Here is a 21,321-nt window from a genome sequence, read left to right as displayed (position 1 = left end):
TACATGGGGCTATTTATAGACAGAGAGGGCTGTTAACTTCTGCTGGGAGAGATGTTAAAAACAAAGAAATTTTAGATTTGTTAGATGCCATCCATAGGCCTAAGGAAGTAGCGATAATACATTGCCCTGGACATCAGAAAGATGATTCTCCAATAGCTCGAGGAAACCGGAGGGCGGACCAAACCGCAAAGCAAGCGGCTCAGGGAATGAACATTCTACCTCTCCAAGTGTATCCGGAAGCCACCCACATTAAAAGCTTCCAGTATACACCTGAAGATCTTGCTTGTATAAACAAATTAGGGTTCAAAAATTCCTCGCCCCACGAGATATATAAGTCTGAAAAAGGGAAAGTTGTTCTGCCCAGAGAGAGGCAGAAAAATACTTAAGGCAATGACATCAATTGACACATCTGGGAGCAAAAAACCTAAAGACCCTGGTTTGGGACTCCCCTTATCATGTTACTGGATTAGGAAAATTGGCTGACGAGGTTGTAAGAAATTGTGTTCCCTGCCAATTAGTGAACGTGAGTAAAGATCAAGCAATATCCAGGAAGAGACTTCGAGGAGATCGCCCAGGAGCCTATTGGGAAGTTGACTTCACTGAAATTAAGCCTGCTAAGTATGGATATAAATACCTTCTAGTTTTCCTAGACACATTTTCAGGATGGACAGAGGCGTTCCCCACCAAAACTGAGACAGCTCAGACGGTGTCTAAAAGGATACTTGAAGAAATATTTCCAAGGTTTGGAATCCCCAAGGTAATCGGTTCCGAGAATGGACCTGCCTTCGTTGCCCAGGTAAGTCAGGGATTGGCCAAGATCCTGGGGACAGATTGGAAATTGCATTGTGCATACAGGCCCCAGAGCTCAGGACAGGTAGAAAGGATGAACAGAACTCTAAAAGAGACCTTGACTAAATTGTCCATAGAGACTGGCTTATGTGATTGGTTAGTCCTCCTTCCCTTCGCCCTGTTTAGGGTCAGGAACACTCCCGGCTGCTTTGGACTAACGCCTTTTGAAATAATGTTTGGGGTCCCGGCCCCGCTCCAATCAGCTCATCTTCATACATTCCCCGAATGTACAACTAATAAGTTTCTGCTTGAAAGGTTACGAGCCTTGGAAGCCATGCAGAAAGAGGTGTGGGCCTCCATTAAGGAAGCCTATCGGCCAGGGGACCTCTCAGTACCTCACCAGTTCCAGGTGGGAGACCCTGTCTACGTGAGAAGACACCGGACGGGAAACCTTGAGCCGCGGTGGAAGGGACCTTTTATCATCCTCCTGACTACTCCCACAGCCGTGAAAGTAGATGGTGTCTCTTCCTGGATACACGCTTCACATCTGAAGAAGGCACCCCCACCGGACCCGGACTGGCGAGTAGCTTGGACTGATAACCCCCTTAAACTCTGTCTATATAGAAAGAACCATGTTGCTAGCGATTCTGATGTTTCTGCCACTTCCAACCCTCCAGAACCCCAACCCCCATCAGCCCTATAGGCAGACATGGATCCTGACAGATGGACAGACTGGTAAAACCCTTAATGAAACTGCACACATTACCCCTCTAAACACGTGGTGGCCAGATTTGTACTTTGACCTCAGGGAGCTTTTTGGGCTTATGCAAGGGAGGGAACACAATTACCATACCCTACAAAAACGGGCACTCGTTAACACTGCTCAAGGACGAGCACAAGGGTTCTGGGCCTGCCCTGGCAATCTAAGAAATAACTGGAAAACCTGTGGGGGCTTAGAAAGTGTTTACTGCAAAAGCTGGAGTTGTGTAACCTCTAATGATGGGCCTCGGAAGTGGGCAGTCGGGAATCGAGATTTAGTTAAATTCACTTTCAGAGACCCTGACAACAGGGTACCCCAAGTGTGCATGCAATTTAACCAAGAACAGGCCAAAAATGAAAAGTCCTGGGTGACTGGAATAACTTGGGGATTTTCAGCTTGATATGGGCCGTTTCGCCTGGGTCGGCCCTTACCCAAGTGGACTCTTAACTATCAGACTTAAAATCGAAACCCTTCCGGCCGTCCCAGTAGGACCGAATATTGTTTTACAAGATCAACCACGCCTTCCAACTCCAGCCCCGAAGCAAACCCTAATTCAACCAGTAGACCCTGTCATTACTCCTGCTGTCCCCGTCCTCACTCTTGATTCAGTAACCCCCTTTTCTAGCACCGGGCAACGCCTCCTTAACCTCGTTAAAGGGGCTTTCCAAGTTCTGAACACCACCAATCCTAAAACTACTGAATCTTGTTGGTTGTGCTTCTCTTCTGAGCCGCCTTATTATGAAGGATTAGGATTGTTGGGCAGTTTTAACAGGACAACCCGTCACGAGATCTGTAGCTGGGGGAGCCATAGGAAACTAACCCTGACTGAAGTAACTGGAAGAGGAAGATGTTTAGGTACAGTTCCCCCCTCCCATAAAGCTTTGTGTAATGAAACCATAGCTGTAACCTCCTCAGGTGAACATGAGTATCTAGTCCCTCCTCCCGAGGGATGGTGGGCTTGTAACACTGGAGTGACCCATGTGTCTCTACTTCTGCCTTCAACTCTTCCCGTGATTTCTGTATCATGGTCCAGCTGGTGCCCAGGTTGATGTATCATGATGATCTCTCATTCGTAGCTGAATTTGAACCTAGGCGTAGATATAGAAGAGAGCCAGTCTCACTGACCTTAGCTGCATTGTTAGGGATAGGTGTCGCAGCCGGAGTGGGAACGGGGGCAGCCTCTATTGTCCAAGGGAACCAACATTATGACAGGCTAAGGACAGCTATTGATGAGGACCTAAGGACCATAGAGCAATCCATTACAAAACTTGAAGAATCTCTGACTTCCCTCTCTGAGGTAGTCTTGCAGAACAGACGAGGGCTGGATCTGTTGTTCCTAAAAGAAGGAGGACTGTGTGCAGCTTTAAAAGAAGAATGCTGCTTTTATGCAGACCATTTTGGAAGAGTAAGAGATTCAATGTCAAAGCTTAGGGAAAGGCTAGACCAGAGAAAGAAAGAACGAGAAGCCAGCCAAGGGCTAATTGAATCTTGGTTCACTAGGTCCCCGTGGTTTACAACCCTGATATCCACTCTGGCTGGGCCCTTACTCATCCTTGTGTTGCTCCTCACTTTAGGACCCTGCATACTAAATCGGCTGATAACTTTTGTTAGAGAAAGAGTGAGTGCTGTTCATGTGCTGATGTTGAGGCAACAATATCATTCACTTACCCCACAAGGAGACACAAACATTCCATGATTAGAATGCCCCTGAAGAGAAGTGGGGAAATGTAGGATCTGAAAAATCAAAAGTTAGCATAAGTGCATAAGTACAGCTATCTTAAAGGGTTAAACACCACCCTCTAGCCTAGGAGAAGGAAAATTATTAGAATCTTGAAAAAAAAACAAATTAGTCAGCCAGTGTTAAATGTAGTGACCTTCAGTTAGCTAACCTCAAATCAGTTAATCATGAACACCAGGTGGTGGGCAGCTGCAGCCTTCAGACTGCTAACCTTGGTCGGATAGTCATGCATACCAAGCTTATCTTGCTAAAACACTGTGTAAGAAAATACTGTCTTTTTGAAAATGCTATGCTATAAAAACCTCTGGCTTAGACTATTCGGGGTCCTTGTTGAGACCCGCTGCGTCGGGCTAACTTGGACCCCAGCTAGCTGGTTCCTGAATAAATTCCTCTTGCTTGTTGCATCAAGAGACGTCTTTCGTGAGTGATTTGGGGCGGCATCCTCCTCTGGGAGAATCCAACAATATAATTCATGCTGCTCCCATGTCTGAAGGTTGTGATTCTCTAAAGGGTGACATTAATAAAAGCGATTACTGTTACTACCAGATGTACAAGATGCCCAGGACCAGGACTGTCAAAGAGGACCATCTGGCATTTTCTTTGATGTAACTGTCATGAGATGGAATAAATAATAGGCTCAGAAACAGAAGACCTAAGTTTAAAACACAGCCCTACATTTTGGTAGTTAACATGTGAAAGAATATAGTAATTTATCCTCCATTTACCCCATGGTCTTAAGCACATAAGCCGTGAGAATCATGCCTGGGCTTGCCGCACCTTATCTCTAAACATCCCAACCCTCCCCCAAGGCAACAGGCCAAGTGGATCTGCCACAATAAAAGGCACAACTCTGCACTTTGCTGCTGCTCTCTGACCACTGTCCCACTGCCCTCCTGCTCTCTCTCTGTCTCTATCTTTCTCTCTCTCTCTCTCTCTGTCTAGGGGCAGCCACTTTCTCTTTCAGATAATAAAATCTCTTGCATGGGCCCATGTCTCCTGAGTCATTCTAGGGTAAAGAGGGTCATGGCGAGATACCCTTTCATTGGTGCCGTGAATTGAATGAGGTTCTCCCATTGACTTTGCTCTTCCTCTGGGAACCTGAGCTGCTCTGGGAAACCTCACTGCCTGATCCTCCTCCACGGGCTCACTGTCCATTTCCACGGTGGCTAATCTTCCCACCCAACATTGGCCTTTGATTCGGTGAGTCTCCCCTTCATGGTCAACTTAAATGACCCTTTGGAATCTGGGAAGTGACCGTTGAGTGTCCGGCACCCCCAAGGGCTCCTCCAGGACAGGGGCACCCCCAACCATGACTTTCAGAGTCACAGTTGATTCCTATAGTTGACCCTTCTCTGCCCCCCCATGGTTAGAATCCTCATTCACTGAGGCCCAGTCTCCCTTTATCTACATTTCTGCTCATAAACTCCTGGTACCAGGTACCAAGCCTCCTCAGTGTTTTCGCCTCGACCTCACAGTTAGAGGTGGTGATGACTCCCTAACTGTGCCTGGTCTTCTCCATGACCTTCTCAATCACTTAGGGATGCCTCAGCGACTTCTGAACAGTCTCGTTCTCACCATGGGATCTGGCCCCTCCATTCCCACAGATTCACCGCTCAGTAATCTAAAACCCCTCCACCTCACTCCAGACCTCAAACCTGTTTGCTACTGTAATGAGATCTGGCCACAAAATCCCTTGGACAATCAGTCTAAATGGCCCCCAAATGGTTCTTTAGATCCTAAAATTCTCTGTGACTTATACAACTTCTGTGAGCACACGGGCAAATGAAAAGAGATCCCACATATACAGGCTTTCTCCTACCTCTGAACCAAGCTCTCTCTGTCTCCCCTGCAATACTAAACACCTACTATTTGCCTTAAAGTCCACACCCCTAAGCTCTTTTCAGGTTCCCAAATATCCTCAACTGCCTATAAAACCTCGAGACAATGCACCACCACAGGCTCTCTTGTCCCTTCCTAGCTCACACTAAGAGCCCTGTCTGTCCTTTCACTGTATCATTACATCTCAATCTGTATGTTTGTGTGTCTAAGTGTGTAAAAGAAAAATATTTTTCTACCTCATTAATGCTAATTTAATAACTGAAATAGACATGTCCTTATGCTTATCAGCTGCCTAAGTTTACATAAAGTCATTTAAGTTGATGTTATCTGCTAATCTTTCAAAGAAAAATATTTAAAGTGAAGGGTAGCTTTGTTAATGTGAGTAAAATATCATAGTTGTTGGGAATGAATAAACTAAGTGCAGCAAGTGAACATCTTAATAATAATAGTGTGTTACAGTGTTACCTATAAATAGCCTGAGAATCTTTGTGGTAACCTAAAACCTTAAATTTTTGCAAAGTTTAGACACATTTTGCACTTAGTAAGATTGTGCTGCAAAGTACATGGTTCCAGAAATTATAAAATGTGTTCATAAATTTGTCAATCTAAAGAGTGCTAGTGTAACTTCTGCTTGTAAACTCCTGGTTTACAATAGCCTACTTCTCAGTGTTCACTGAAAATTAAGGTACTTAATAGTTTTAAGTTCTAATTAAAACTACTTAAAGCAATAAGGAAAACATTTCTACATGATAAAGAATGTGTCTTTTGATAAAAGAAAGTAACTTTGTTCTAAAGTACAGCTGTTTATTTAGAGGGAGAACACTGAATGTAAAAAGAAAGTTGTAGAAAGTTTGTGAAAGAATTTAATATGGTCATGATGTGTGAAATTAAAGCAAGTAAGTCTCAATATCAAGCACACAGCAAAACTAGAATTCTTTGTTAAAACAACAAAGATTTATTAGTCAACCGTTAATGTTGAAAGATTACAAAGGATTTGCTAATTGTCTTATGAAAACAGTTTCTCATGCTTAAAGTCTCAGTGAGTTGTCAGAATATTTAAGAAAATGAGATCTTAATATTAAAAGGACTAAAAGCTAAACTTTACTAACAACTGTGTAACCTTTATTTGCCTTTGAGGTATTTTGTTGTCATTCTGGTTAAATGGATAAGTATTGCTTCATGGCAACCTATAATCCTTTTTAAGCAAGTGCCAAAAAAAAAAATCAAATTCAAAAACGTACTTTTACCTCTAGTTCAATCTGATATTTTCCAGAGGGCCCCTGGAACATGTCAGTGGAATTTTTTCTCATTGAAGAAAGTTATTTTGCTAATTTGGCTTATTTATCTGATATATATTTACCTGCTTAATTACCTGGAAGGCACTGTCAAAGGGAATGATGCTAAACTTTGTTACTGAATGTTTTGTGTTACAGAAATATCCAAATTTCCTTATGACAACTGTCTTACAGTAAGCTCTCATCAGATCTTTAACCATTATCATTTGTAAGTCTTTTGTCATCTATACTCACTGTTTTATTACTCCTAAACTAGTAAAAACCTAGATTTCAGCAGAACAGTTATTAATTACATAGGATTAGGTAAACTAAGGAAGATGATTTTGTGGCTTTTTTTTTCAAATGTTGTTGATGAAGTGTTTTAAGCTTTTCCCCTTAAGCTGACAACAGTTTAGTAAATGACTGTCTTTGTAAGCAGAATTGAAACTTTATCTTTCTCTCTACCTGATTGAAAGGAAAGGAGCGACACATAGCAGCAATTCACCGGAGAGTTCTGCTTTATTAGGGAAAGGTGCTGGGTTATATAGGAGGGGGCATGAATTGATTGAGGTGTCACTTCTATGGGGCTGTTGGCTGTTGGCTAGGTGCTGGGATTGGGAGGGGGGCGAGAGGTGATTGGGCTTCAGGTGGCGCCGGCGGGAACTGAGGACCCCGAAGAGAAGCCGGAAGTTTGCCATCTTACTGGTGGGGACCCTTCATTCCCCCCTTTCTCCTCTATGGGTTTGTGGATGTTGCTTTCTCTCTGGCTGCTTCCTGCTGAACAGGGGCGGAGAAGGGAGTGAGGGCTTCAGGATTGGGAGGAAAGGGTTGATAGGACCCTCCGCAGTAAGGACGAGTAGATGTGAACTTCTTCAGGTTTGGAAATCAATGAAGGTTCCCTGTAACCATAGGTTGGCCAAGAGGATATGGGTGTCAGGAGCCAGGCGTCTGCGGCTATTGTTTCCAGGAACATTTTCCAGTGGAGAGAGGGGTCCATCTCAGCGTGTGGTGAGGAGGTCACGTGAGGGTGAGGGATCTTCTGTGGCCAGAAGCTGGTAGTTCCTGAGTAAAAGCTGGTTGAAAGCTTGATTAGAGATTTTTCCGACTTGGGATTTGATGAACGTTATTATACAGGGTAAGAAGAGACAGGCGAGAAGAATGATTATTATGGGGCCTGCAATGGGCTAGAGCCAGGTGAGGAGGGAGTTTGTTAGTATTGACGAGAATGGGTTGGAATTGGAAGCAGAGTGGAGACTGGAGGCAAGGTTGGTGAGTTTGGTAATGTCAGTTTCTGCAATGCCAGATTCGTTGATGTAATAGCAGCAATCTTCCCAGAGGAAGACGCAGGTGTTGCCCTTCTCAGCTGTAAGCAGATCTAGGGCCCGCCGGTTTTGAAGGGTGACTTTAGCTAGCGAAGTGACCTGTCTTTGTAGAGAGGCTAGAGAATCGGCAGTGGATGTCAGGGCTCCCTCAAGTTTGGCGTTGAGATCTCTAAATGCCTATAGAGAGTGACCCAAGGCTTCTCCCGAAAACCCTGCCCTAATGGCTGAGGTGATCAAAGAGCTACTGACCATGATGGGAAGGAAAGCAGCTCTTTTTGTGCGCGAGGGCAAGGGAGGTTGGAGCTCAAGGAATTCTGCCATGCTGTAAAGTGTTAACTGTGGGATTAGGGTGACGAGAATGCAGGGTGTATCGGAGTTGAGAGGCAGTGAGTTGAAAAGACTGCTATTACACTAAAAGAAGTGTCACGGTTGCGTAAAAGTCATAGAGCCGGTGGTAGGGGTGTAGATAGAGAGGCAGTGAAGTGCGCTGGAAGGGGGTGGAGTTGGGCTTACACAGTGGTGGATGGTGAGATTATCTGCGTATTCTGGTTCCCATACGGGTATGTCTGCCAGGGGGCAGAGGGGTTGTCTTTCTGCATGGAAGGAGTAGTTGGAAATATTAAGGGGCACGGCGGCCTGCAGTGGGCGCTGTAGTGATGTGCACAAGAAACAATTGGCTGTGTTAAGGGTGTGGTTGAGAAAAATGGTGGTGTCCTGAATGAGCTGTAATGAAGAGTAGGAGAAATGGGAAGAGGGGTGGGGATAAGAAGATGAAGAGGCACTATCAAGAGTTTGGATAATGACTTTTTTGGAATGTCTGCTATCTGATGCAACTTGAGAGATCTGGGAATGAGAGGGAACATACTTTCGAGAGATATGAAGGGACTGTGGGGGGTCGAGGACCCCCCGTAGTAAACTGAGGCTGTGACTCTGGCAGCCCATCGAGAGTCCCAGGGATCTGGGATTGATAAGGAGAATGAGCCGTTGGGATATTTCATGAAACGGTTGGAGGAGTAATACTGTGGGTACTGGAAGTTGCCTATGTAGTGAATGGTGCAAGACTAGTAGGGACATCTCCCATAGGTATTTGGCCATCGCCTGCAATAGGCTTGTTTTTGGTCATAGAGGAAGCAGAGGTAGGGAGAATAAGGGTAGCTGCTAGTGAACACTTCGGTGGAGGGAGGAAAGTGGAGGTATAAAGGCTCAGAGCAGCTTTTCAGAGGGCAGTCTGGTGTGGCAATGAGGGCAGTAACTTTTGTTTGATGCTGTGTGTAAGTCTGTCTGACTTTGAATCGCCATACAAAGGAGGCTGGGGTGGTGGGGAAGACAATAGGAATGAGGAAAAAAAGGCAAGAGAGCAGTAAAGGAGGAAAAAGTCATGATTCGGGTATGGATGGCAAAGGGGGTGAACGGGATTTTGGAGGAAAGAGGACAGTAAGGTCAGGAGTCTGGAGGGAGGGAGAGTCTGTAAACTTTTGTAGGTTAAGAGATCTTTTAGGTGATGTGGGGACAGAATGGTAAGGGGCGCCCTGAATGTCAGTTTATGAGCTTCTTCCTGCAAGAGCTGTCAGCGGCTAATGCTCGTAGGCAGGGGGCTCATCCCCGAACTGTGGGGTCTAATTGCTTGGAGAAATAAGCTACTGGGGGGCAAAGGATGGGCCATAATATTGGCCTAGGACTCTTAGAGCTTGACTGGACCTCTCATGAATGTATAATGAGAGGGGCTTCGACAAATCAGGAAGATGGAGAGCTGGGGCTTCCACAAGGGCTTGACAGAGCTTAATGAAGGAGTGTCGGGGTGAGGAGGATAATGGTTTTTTAGGGGGGCTCTTGCTGAGGTTGTATAGGGGTCTTGCCAACAGGGTGCAGGGAGAAGTTAGGGATCTACGTTCTAAAATATCTAGCTAGGCTTAGAAAGGGCCTAGAAAGGAAAGGATTTTTGTCTTGGTTTTGGGAATGGGCAGGTCAGAGAGGAGCCATTTTCTGTCTAAGGTAATGGACTTTCTTTGTTGAGATAGAAGGAATCTGAGGTAAGTGACAGAAGGGGAAGAGATTTGAGCTTTGACGGGGGATACTCGGTAACTTCTGGAAGCTAGAAGGTTAAGTAGGGAGGCAGTGTCAAGTTGAGACTGTTCCCACGAGAGACTGCAGAGTAGAAGATTGTCTATGTATTATAAGGTGGACTTGGAGTGATCATGATGAAACTGTTTGAGGTCCTGAGCTAGGACCTGTCTAAAAATATGGGAACTATCTCGGAAGCTTTGTGGCAAAACTGACCAAGTGAGTTGTTTAGAATGTCTTGTGTATGGGTCCGTCCAGGTGAAGATGAAAAAATCTTGGGAGCAGGGGTCTAGAGGGATAGAAAAATGGGTCTTTGAGATCTAGGACTGAGAAGTGGGATGCTGAGGCTGTATGGATTTGGAACTAAGGGATGGATAGGGAAAATGGCTATGTTGATGAGGCGAAGGTCTTGGACAAGGCGGCAAGATCCGTTGCTTTTTTTAACAGCTAATATGGGGGTATGTCTTTGAGATCTAGGACTGATAAGTGGGTTGCTGAGGCTGTATGGATTTGGAACTAAGGGATGGATAGGGACAATGGCTATGTTGATGAGGCGAGGGTCTTGGACAAGGCAGAAAGATCCGTTGGTTTTTTTAACAGCTAATATGGGGGTATGTCTTTGAGATCTAGGACTGAGAAGTGGGATGCTGAGGCTGTATGGATTTGGAACTAAGGGATGGATAGGGACAATGGCTATGTTGATGAGGCGAAGGTCTTGGACAAGGCGGAAAGATCCGTTGGTTTTTTTAACAGCTAATATGGGGGTATGTCTTTGAGATCTAGGACTGAGAAGTGGGTTGCTGAGGCTGTATGGATTTGGAACTAAGGGATGGATAGGGACAATGGCTATGTTGATGAGGCAAAGGTCTTGGACAAGGCGGAAAGATCCGTTGGTTTTTTTAACAGCTAATATGGGGGTATGTCTTTGAGATATAGGACTGAGAAGTGGGATGCTGAGGCTGTATGGATTTGGAACTAAGGGATGGATAGGGACAATGGCTATTTTGATGAGGCGAAGGTCTTGGACAAGGCGGAAAGATCCGTTGGTTTTTTTAACAGCTAATATGGGGGTATTAAATGGGGAGTGAGTGAGTCTCCTTGAATGATGGGTTGGAGGCCTATGAAGGCTGAAGTGGTTAGGGGGTATTGGGCCTGAGAGATATACTGAGAGGGGTCACATAATTTGATAGAGGCAGGGGGACATAGGGCCACGGAGGGGCTTGTAATGTCCCAAACTTTGGGATTTACACGGTGTATGAGGGCAGAACTGGAGCTTTCATTGGGTAGAGGGGGTCGTCGGCTTATGAGGGCCATCAGAAAGGGAGTACTGGGGGCTGTGGGAGTGGATATAGTTATGGAAACGTGGAGGAGGGAAAGGATGTCTTGTCCTAGTAAAGGGATGGGACACTGGGGCATAACCAGGAAGGAGTGGGAGAAAGGTATGGGATTGTCTTGGATTGTGCATAAAAGGGTGGGTGGGGGGTTTAATGGGAAAATCTGTTTACCTTCTACTCTGACTATAGGAGTAATGGCTGGCGTGGTAGGGCCCCGGTATTCTCACAAGACTGAGAAGGTGGCTCCTGTATCTAGGAGGAAGGAGATGGGGTGACCGTCTACTGTTAAAGTAACCCTGGGCTCCTGTTTGGTGATGGAAATGTTAGGGCGAGAAGCCCCCAGGCCCCATCAGTCTTCTTCTGCCAGCCCCACTACGGCGGGCTTAGGATGGGGGTTGTTCGTCCAGCCTCCCCTTCGGGTGGTTGGGCAATCAGACCCCCAGTGGCCCTTTTTGTGGCATCTGGGGCATGGGGTGGTAGGAGATCTGGGGGAGGGGCATGCCCTTGACCAATGTCCCTCTTTTCTGCACTTGAAACAAGCTCTTGGGGGGGCTTGTTTGTAGAGGGGGCGCCCAGGTTGTGGTTTTATCAGCTGGGCCAACATCTGGAAATTGGCCTGATCAGCCTTTTGTTTACGGCATTCTTTCTCCTCCTCCCGCTTATGGAAGACTTTAAAGGCCACTGTTAGGATCTCAGTCTGTGGGGTAGCGGGACCTGTTCTAACTTTTTGAGTTTAGCTTTAATGTCGGGGTAGCCTTGAGCTAGGAAGTATGTCATAAGGACATGTCTTCCTTCAGGTGTTTCTGGGTCCAGGCTGGTATACTGTAATAGGGCTTGAGTGAGTCTGTCTAAGAACTCGGAGGGGATTTCATCTCTCTTTTGAATTATGTCTTGGAGCTTTTGAAAATTGACTACTTTACAAGCTGCCCTTTTTCAGACCTGCTATTAAGCAGGAGGCAAAAACATCTCGAGAGCGGAGACTCATGGCGGTGTTATAATTTCAGTGTGGGTCTTGTTCGGGGACAGCAGTGGGGCCAGGGGGATAGGTGGGGTCAGTCCTGTGGGTTTCAGTAGCCTGCATTTGGGCGAAGTCCTAAAGTTGTCTGCGCTCTTCAGGGAGGAGAGTATTGGCCAGGAGCATGAAAATGTCATGATGTGTGAGGCTGTAAGACTGGAAGGTCTATTGAAACTCCCTGATGTATGTCATGGGATCAGTGGAAAAGGAACTTAGGCATTTCTCTAGTTAGGCTAAATCTCTTAAGGAGAAAGGGACGTGAACGCGCACGATGCCCTCGGATTTTGCTACCTCCCGGAGGGGGGTGATAATTTTGGGAGGCTCTCGGGACTGAGTCTGAGGGGGACTGAAGGGTTCTGGCTCAGTCTGTGGGGGAGTGACGCGGTCTAGCCGTGCCTAGTCGAGCAGGTCCTGAAGTGCAGAAGGGGGGCAAAGAAAATAAAGAAAGATAGAATCGGACCCACATGTCACCAGCTAGCAGCCCAGCTGCTTGCCTCTGCTGCTTTAGTTGGGCTTGAACTCATGACTCTGAGGTTAAGAGTCCCATGCTCTACTGAGCTACAGCAGGGCTCCAGTTAATTGCTTATGGAATGCATTGTTTTCTATTCCTGCCACATCGGCAAGTGGGGGAAGGGCATAGCTAGAAGCAGGGGTGGGGTTTCTACACATCTTCAAGGTCTCCCTATTTTCAGAGTGAGGAGTCTTGGCAAGATATGTTTTTGTGGACAGATAACTTCTCAGGACTGCACCGGTTGTTCTCTAGCTTGTGCTTTCGCATGCTGCATTCCGACATGGGGGGAGGTGCTTTCCCATTCTCTCTACAAACATGTGAGAAGACAAAGGCGGTCCCTAACAGGGGAGAAACAGGTGATGAGGGCAAAAACGGAGGAGGCCTCTGGGACCTAGTTAAAGGGGGGCTGAAAGGCTCAGGCTTAATCTGCAGGGAATGAAGGTGGAGGAGGTGAGATGGGGGAGGAGATGGTTGGGGAGGAAGGGAGAAGGGCTGTTGTCGGAAAAGAAGGGGAAGGGAGTGAAGGGGAGGCTTCTGCGGGGGCATCGGCTTGCAGGCTAGGAGAACTTGGGAGGGGGCGGGGAGAGGAGGAGGCGGAAAGCTTCGATATAGGGAATCTCCTCCCATTTTTTCAGGCGCTGGCAGTAGTTAAAAAGATCGCGAGTGATGTTAGGATCAAGAGTTCCCCCTGCAGGCCATTGGTTTTTATTGTCTAGGGGGTATGTTGGCCAATCTTGGGAGCAATATTTATGTAGAAGTTTTGGTTTTATATCAGGCATCAGGGAGAGGGTAGCCAGATGCTTAAGCAGGCATTCAAGAGGTGAACTTTCAGGGAGGGATGAGGAGGCTCCCATGGCTAAAGGACAGAGAAGGAGACAAACAGGGGAAGACGAACAGAGATCCTCGGACTGGAAGCAGACCACAAGGAGACAAAGGGCGTCCCCAATGATCCTTGGTGGTCTGCGGAAACTCGTATATACGAGTCGGAATTTCTTGGGAGGTGTGGGTCGTCACCCAGACTTCCCTAAGAAGGCAGAGTGCCAGAGTCACGAGGTACCTAGCGCTAGGCATTTTCGGCGGACGGAGCAGAAGGAGGAGGGGGGGAAAATGGAGCGTTCTCATCCACAAAGGAGTCACCTCGTTTATGGCTGTTGGAGTGGGGTGCCTGAGAGTCAGCCGCAGCCGTGAAGGCCTGAGGCAGGGATTTATGACTGTCGGAGGAGGGGCCTGAGCGTCCGCCGCAGCCGTAAAGGCTTGAGGCGGGGATTTCTGGCTGTTTGGGGAGGGGCCTGAGGGTCCGCCGCAGCCGTGAAGGCCTGAGGCGGGGAGAGTTCCCTCCTCATCCCCGAGCGTCAGGGCCTTGCCGGACGATCACGGTCAATGGCACTGCGATAGCTTGGGGAAGAGTGGCCCACCCCGGGGAAATTTTGCTTAAAAATTTCAGCACTGATGGAAGGGATGGTGAATGCGTTTGACTGTCGGAGGAGGGGCCTGAGTGTCTGCCGCAGCCGTAAAGGCTTGAGGCGGGGATTTATGGCTTTTGGAGGAGGGGCCTGAGGGTCCGCCGCAGCCGTGAAGGCCTGAGGCGGGGAGCGTTTCCTCCTCATCCCCGAGCGTCAGGGCCTTGCCGGACGATCACGTTCAATGGCACTGCGATAGCTCGGGGAAGAGTGGCCCACTCCGGGGGGAAAACTTACCTAAAGGCCAGAGAGGAGTGGTGAGTGTGATGAGCCAGCGCCGGAAAAAGAAGACAAGGGCAAGCTGCTGCTGGTGTCGGGGGAAGACGGGGCCCAGTTGGGGTGTCCCATCTCCCGGGTTTCGGCACCAATGAAAGGAAAGGAGCGACACATAGCAGCAATTCACCGGAGAGCTCTGTTTTATTATGGAAAGGTGCTGGGTTATATAGGAGGGGGCATGAATTGATTGAGGTGTCACTTCTACGGGGCTGGTGGCTGTTGGCTAGGTGCTGGGATTGGGAGGGGGGCGAGAGGTGATTGGGCTTCAGGTGGCGCCGGCGGGAACTGAGGACCCTGAAGAGAAGCCGGAAGTTTTACATCTTACTGGTGGGGACCCTTTATACAGTAAGCTCTCATCAGATCTTTAACTATTATCATTTGTAAGTCTTTTGTCATCTATACTCACTGTTTTATTACTCCTAAACTAGTAAAAACCTAGATTTCAGCAGAACAGTTATTAATTACATAGGATTAGGTAAACTAAGGAAGATGATTTTGTTGCTTTTTGTTTCAAATGTTGTTGATGAAGTGTTTTAAGCTTTTTCTCTTAAGCTGACAACAGTTTAGTAAATGACTATCTTTGTAAGCAGAATTGAAACTTTATCTTTCTCTCTACCTGATCCCTCCAGAATTTAAAAACTCTCAGTGACTATTTTTGTATTTCATGGCAGTATGCTTATTTGCACAAGTTCAATAAGAATCTGCCTTACTTGTAAGAGGACCAATTAAAAATACTGGTTATATTACAAAGGCTTTGACTGGAATGTCATACCTGAGAGACATGTGTGTAAACTCAGATATGAACAGGCAGCGTTAAGGAACTAAGATTGACTTTATAAAGCCAACAAAGCCCCTTAGAAGAACTGGCCTGGTACCTTGCTTACAGGGTTCCCAGCAGCCTTACCAGGTGAGTAAGGAAGGTCACTTCCTGGCAGGTGCAGGAACCTCAGGATGTCTTGGGGACCTCAAGAAGAGAAGAATTCACCCAAATCTACAGGTACTGCAGGCACAACCTGATGGTGAGTCTGGCGTGGCTTGCTGGCCTCAAGAAGCCCTTAAAAGTTCAATCTGAAATTCCTTACAAAAAGTTTCAGTAAAGCACATTTAAAATATCCCATGCAATCAATTACTCTTCTTGCTGCACTTATACAAATAATCGACCCAGCTGTTAATTACTTTCTTAATCTGGCTACTTCTAATAAAAATGAGGGTGATGTTAGAGAAAAGTATTATTTCAATAATGCAGTCTTATCTATACTAAATCCTAATAGTAGTCATTGAGATGTAAACTCGATCCAGAATTCTAGTTTCCTCATGAAACCTGGCTATGATTCTCAATTAGACTCTTCATATTTCTAGTTCTCATATTCAGCCATGCATTTTTAATCTCATCAAGTTTGTCCTTCCAGAATGGAAAATCCAACTCCAGATGTTGCTACTTAACCTAATAGCAATTTGTTCTATCTTGTCTAAAAGCCACAAAACTGCAAATAGTAATAGAAATGAAACCCAGAATAGAAGCGCCAACCTTCTGAGGCCCTCTTAACTGACCAGTGATGGAGACCCAGCTGCACCCTTTACTGCGCCCCCTCTCAGCATGAAGCAGCCAGGGCGGTCATCGCCCCCTTTCCCTAGCAGCAGCTAGAGTCTCTATCTGTAGAGGAGAGAATGAGACAGGGACCATAGGCTGAGACAGAATACGGTGAGGGCCTCTGGAGAAAGCAAGGCAGGATGTTTGCAGTCAGAGCAATGTAACTACATGCTAGGAAACCACCCCCCTACTAAAACTGTTGAAAATTGAACTCTGGAGTCATTCTTCAGTGAGATCAGTTGGTGTTCCCCAAATAAGGAAGAGTAGCACGTTTTATTATGCTAATAATTTGTAACTATATGTAAATTTACTTTAGCATACTAAAAGGCCCAGGCCTATGTGCTGTCTTTTCTCCTTCAGATCTGATGAGGTAATTTTGCAAACTGAGCAACTAACTTAGCATGCAGACCCAGCTGTAGATGGCATAGTAAAAGGCAGGATTCTTTAGCAAATAGACAATACCTCAGCCCACCTTGGGAGCTGAGCAGGCAGCCTTTTGATATGCTCCCAGACCAAGACACCAGTATCCAAAAGAAAAATCAAGGCAGGAAATTCCTTATGTTAATTTCTAATATTCAGAGAACACTTAACAAGTCCTTCCCCAAGGCTTTAGGGATAGTTCCCACCTTTTTGGACAGGCTCTAGCACAAGACCTCAAATCCCTTACTCTCTCAAGCTCCATCCTCCACCCTACATAAGTAGATGATCTCCTCCCATGCAGTCCCTCCCCTACAAACCTCTCAACAGGATACTATTCTCCATTTAAACTTTCTCTCAGAACACAGCTATCAGGTCTCACCCTCTAAAGCTCAGCTCTCTGCCGCTCAGGTCACATACCTGAGAGTTCAGCTCTGCCGGCGCTAGAAAGCCATTACCATAGACAGGAAAAACTCCAAACCATGCGCGTTCCAAACAAAGACACCATCCCCAAATCCCAAATGGCAAAGGACCATACATAGTAATCCTTTCCATGCCAACTGCAGTTAAACTCCAGGGTCTTCCCCATTGGATACACAACTCCCACCTTAAGCCATTTGTCTCAGCTTATTCCCCTCCCACCAAATCTCCCACAGGTTCCTACTCCACCCTGATGGGATCTCTTACTCTACGCATTTTGCGCTGCTCATCTCTGCTTCCACTCATCACTGAAGAAGTTTCTGCCAGCACAGAGTCCTAAGACCTCCTTTACAATGGCCATGTGTCATGCCTCAAGATAGATAACCCTGGTCTCAACACTTATTCTCCCACCAGACCTATCTTCCCAACACCAGCCCTTTCTTCTCTTTCAGACTGTCCAAAAGATTGCACCATTAAAAATTCCCTTTGCCCTACAGGTTGCTTTTCTGCCTACACATATGTCCCCCAAAATGCTATTAATTCAGCCGCCCTACATAAACTTAGCAATCAGCCCAAATGCAAAAAATTTCTAACCAAACCTTTAACCAGTTTATATTACAGGATTACCAACCCCTCTCCAAAGACAATGATCCTTATTAAACCTGGAAAATGCCATCACCACTGCAGACCAAGGGCTCATCTGAGGACCGCCCCCCATCAATACAAAAATGAACTTCATCGTCCCTAATCAGCAGGAAGCAGTTACTGAAGACTAACCTTCACCCCTTCCCAAATCGTCTACCACCTATAAAACAGAAAAGGGAGGAATGTAAGAATATAGCAATTTATCCTTCATTTACCCCATGATCCCAAGCTCATAAGCTGGTGAGAATCATGCCTGGGGCTTGTCTGGACTTGCCCCACGGAGACAGGGACCATGGATGTAGTCAGAGTAGGGTGAGGGCCTCCAGAGGGGGCAGGGCAGGATATTTGAAATCAGAGCAATGTAACTACATGCAAGGAAACCCCCCTCTACTAAAACTGTTAAATATTGAGCTCTAGAATCATTCTTCAGTGAGATCAGTTAATGTTCCCCAGCACATGTTTTATTATGCTAATCCTTTGTAACCATGTGTAAGATTCACTCTGGCATACTAAAAGGCCCAGGCCTAGGTGCTGTCTCTCCTCCTTCAGATCTGACAAAGTGATTCTGCAAACTGAACAACTAACTTAGCATGCAGACCCAGCTGTAAACAGCATAGTCAAGGGCAGGAAGAATTCGATCTTGAAGATAAGATTGCATTTTAACACCCAGGAAGTTCAAGAGGCAAGACTCTTTAGCAAGTAGAGAACATCTCGGCCCACCTTCGGGGCTGGGAAGGCAGCCTTTTGATATGCTCCCAGACCAAGGCACTGGTGTCCCAGAGAGAAAGCACAGCAGGAAATTTCCTACAGTTTAGTTAATTTTTAATATTCAGGGACCACTTAACAAGTCCCCACCCCTAAGTATTTTCATGTTCTTGAAAAATCCTCAACTGCCTATAAAACCCCCTAGACAATGCACCAACGATGGGCTCTCTTGTCCCCTCCTGGCATGATCCAGGAGCTCTGTCCTTTCACTTTATCTCTAAATAAAAGCCTGCACCTTGCTCTCCTACCTTGACTATTTGTGAAGCTCATTCTTCAGCTCCGCAAACAAGAACCCTGCCATCACCACCTTATCTCTAAACATCCCGACCCTCCCCAAGGGCAACAGGCTGAGCAGATCAGCCACAATAAAAGGCACAACTCTCTGCACTGCTCTGCTGCTGCTCTCTCTCTCTCTCTCTAGGAGCAGCCACTTTCTCTTTCAGATAATAAATTCTCTTGCGTGGGCCCATGTCTCAGGAGTCGTTCTGGGTAAGGACGGTCATGGCCAGATACCCTTTCAACATGAACTTGCCTTCCTTGCAAACTTATACTCATCTGAGAGATAAGGAGTGTTCCACAGGCTTGCACCAGAGCTGAGGAAACCATTTTTGTTCGTTCCTATACCTTAATTAACTCCAGCTGCTCCAGACCACCCAAATCATGTGCATGAGATTTCCAAGGGCATAGAGTGCCAAAACTGAAGCCTCTTTTTTTTTCTCCAGGTAAATTGTATTCTACAATAATTTTAAATGTTTTTGTTTTTGTTGCTTTTGCTTTTGGTATTGTAGAGTCTAAGCATTTAGTGAAGACAGCAGGTTAGCCTAAGCACAGCCATCTTAAGAGCCCAGAGGCCATTTTCTGAATATGTGACTCAGAAAGGCCTTGAAAAACAAGGTGAAAAACAAGTTAATCAATCATGAGCACCAACAGCAGTGACCTTTAGTCAGTTAACCTCGTGTGGGTTACTCATACATACCAAGAAACCACCCTAACATGATCTTATCTTGCTAAACTCCCAGGATGTGGCACCAGCCTGAAAAGTTAAGTGCTTATGGAAAAATACTGCCTTTTTGAAAATGCTATATAAACCCTTGGCTTTGAGTGCTCGAGGTCCTTGTTGAGACCCGCTGCGTCGGGCTGACACTTGGACCCCAGCTAGCTGGTTCCTGAATAAATTCCTCTTGCTTGTTGCATAAAGAGACGCCTTCTGTGAGTGACTTGGGGCGGCGTCCTCCTCTGGGAGAATCCAACAGTATCAGGTTAAAAAAATCATTGCCAAGATCTTTATCAAGGATATTACAACCTATGTTTTCTTCTAAGGATTTTATGGTTTCAGGTCTTATGTCCAATTCAAAAATTCATTTTGCATTAATTTTTGTGTATGATGGTCCAGTTTCATTCTTTTGCCTGCAGCTTTCCAGTTTTCCCAATGCCATTTATTGAAGAGACTGTTCTTTCCCCATTGTATATTCTTGGCTCCTTTGCTTAAACTAATTGACCATGTATGCATGGATTTATTTCCAGGTTCCCTACACTGTTCCATTGATCTATGTGTCTGCTGTTACATCAATACCATACTGTTTTGGTTATTATAGCTTTATAATATAGTTTGAAACCAGGGAGCATGATATATCCTGCTTTATTATTCTTTCTCAAGAGTGCTACAGCTATTCAGAGTCTTTTGTGGATAGTTTTGTTCTACTTCTGTGTTTGTTTGTTTTTTTTTAGGATAGTTTGTTCTACCTCTGTGAAAAATGCCACTGGAATTTTGATAGAGGTTGTACTGAATCTGTAGATTGCTTTGGGTAGTATGGACATTTTATTCCTAGGTATTTTATTCTTTTTGATGTATTGTAAATGGGATTGCTTCCTTAATTTCTCTTTCTGCTACCTGGCTATAAGTGTACAGAAATGCAACAGGTATATTTATTTTTGTATCTTGCAAGTTTACTGAATTATTAGTTCTGAAAGTTTTTTGATGAAATCTTTAGGGTTTTCTATACATATTATCATGTCATCTGCAAATAGTGACAGTTTCACTTCCTTTCCAATCTGGATTACTCTTTTTTTCCCCCTTATTACTCTAGCTAGGACTTCTAATACATGTTGAATAAAAGCAGTGAGAGTGGGCATCCTTGTCTTGTTCCTGATCTTAAAGGAGAAGCTTTTCATCATTGACTATAATCTTAGCTGTGGGCTTGTCATACATGGCCTCTATGAGATATGCTCCCTCTATAGCCACTTAGTTGAGAATTTTTATCATGAATGGATGTTGAATTTTGTCAAATACTTTCTCTGTGTCTACTGAGATGATGACTTTTATCCTAAATTTTGTTAATGCAGTGTATCATGTTATATGATTCACAGATGTTAAACTATCTTTGCACCCCTGAAATAAATCCCACTGGATCATGGTGTATGATCCTTTTATTATTGAGTTCAGTTTGCTAATATTTTGTTGAATATTTTTGCATCTATATTCATCAAGGATATTGGCCTCTATTTTTCTTTTCTAGTGGTATCCTTGTCTGGTTCTGGTATCAAGGCAATGCTCACCTTGTAAGATATGTTTGGGAGTGTTCCCTTGGAACAGTTATTTTTAAAAAATAATTTTGTAACCTGTAATTCATAGGAAAGTCCACATGTCTTATTTTACCAGAGATTTACCAAGTAATATACATTGATCCTGAAGTTACCTTAGGACCCACGAGCAACACTTCAGAGGTAGAAAGCACCCATGTTTACTCATTTCTAAGCAAGGCATATGACCCTCTTAGCAGCCTGAGAGGACTTTTCAGTATTTTTCCATTGTCAAGAGTCAAAGGTATATTCAATTACATTCAGTAGCTAGAGAGTCACACCTTAAACAACTGGTTAACATCTTGGTTCTCATTTGCCACGTCAATGACAATTAAGTGCCAGGGAGAAGGTTTTCCTGATTAGACCACATCTGCTGCTCTGTCTGACCATGTCCTTCACTAGGAGCACAAGCAAGTACACAGAGGATTGGGAAAGTGATGAGTAAGAAACTATAGACGGGACTGTGTGGAGAATGGATAGGGTACCACCACTGTTAAAAGATCTTTTTGGTAATTTGTAAGCTA

General features: G+C 45.4%; 1 protein-coding gene across 2 annotated transcripts in view; it reads left to right on the top strand.

Annotated features, from left to right (window-relative positions):
• LOC118972175 (uncharacterized) overlaps positions 1-3,695 on the top strand; it is a 65,228-nt gene extending 61,533 nt beyond the window's left edge. Inside the window, exons 5-6 of one of the 2 annotated variants that reach the window (XM_073219415.1) lie at positions 642-796; positions 1,105-3,695. The gene's annotated coding sequence lies outside the window, so the exon portion shown is untranslated. Of the gene's footprint in view, positions 1-641 lie in introns of both variants that reach the window. The other variant, XM_073219414.1, reaches the window with a different exon arrangement.
• The last annotated feature ends 17,626 nt before the right edge of the window (positions 3,696-21,321 follow it).

Source organism: Manis javanica, chromosome 13, assembly GCF_040802235.1.
Source record: "Manis javanica isolate MJ-LG chromosome 13, MJ_LKY, whole genome shotgun sequence".
Taxonomy (NCBI): Eukaryota; Metazoa; Chordata; class Mammalia; order Pholidota; family Manidae; genus Manis; species Manis javanica.
Note: the sequence above shows the minus strand (reverse complement) of the source record. Positions and strands in the feature narration are given on the sequence as shown.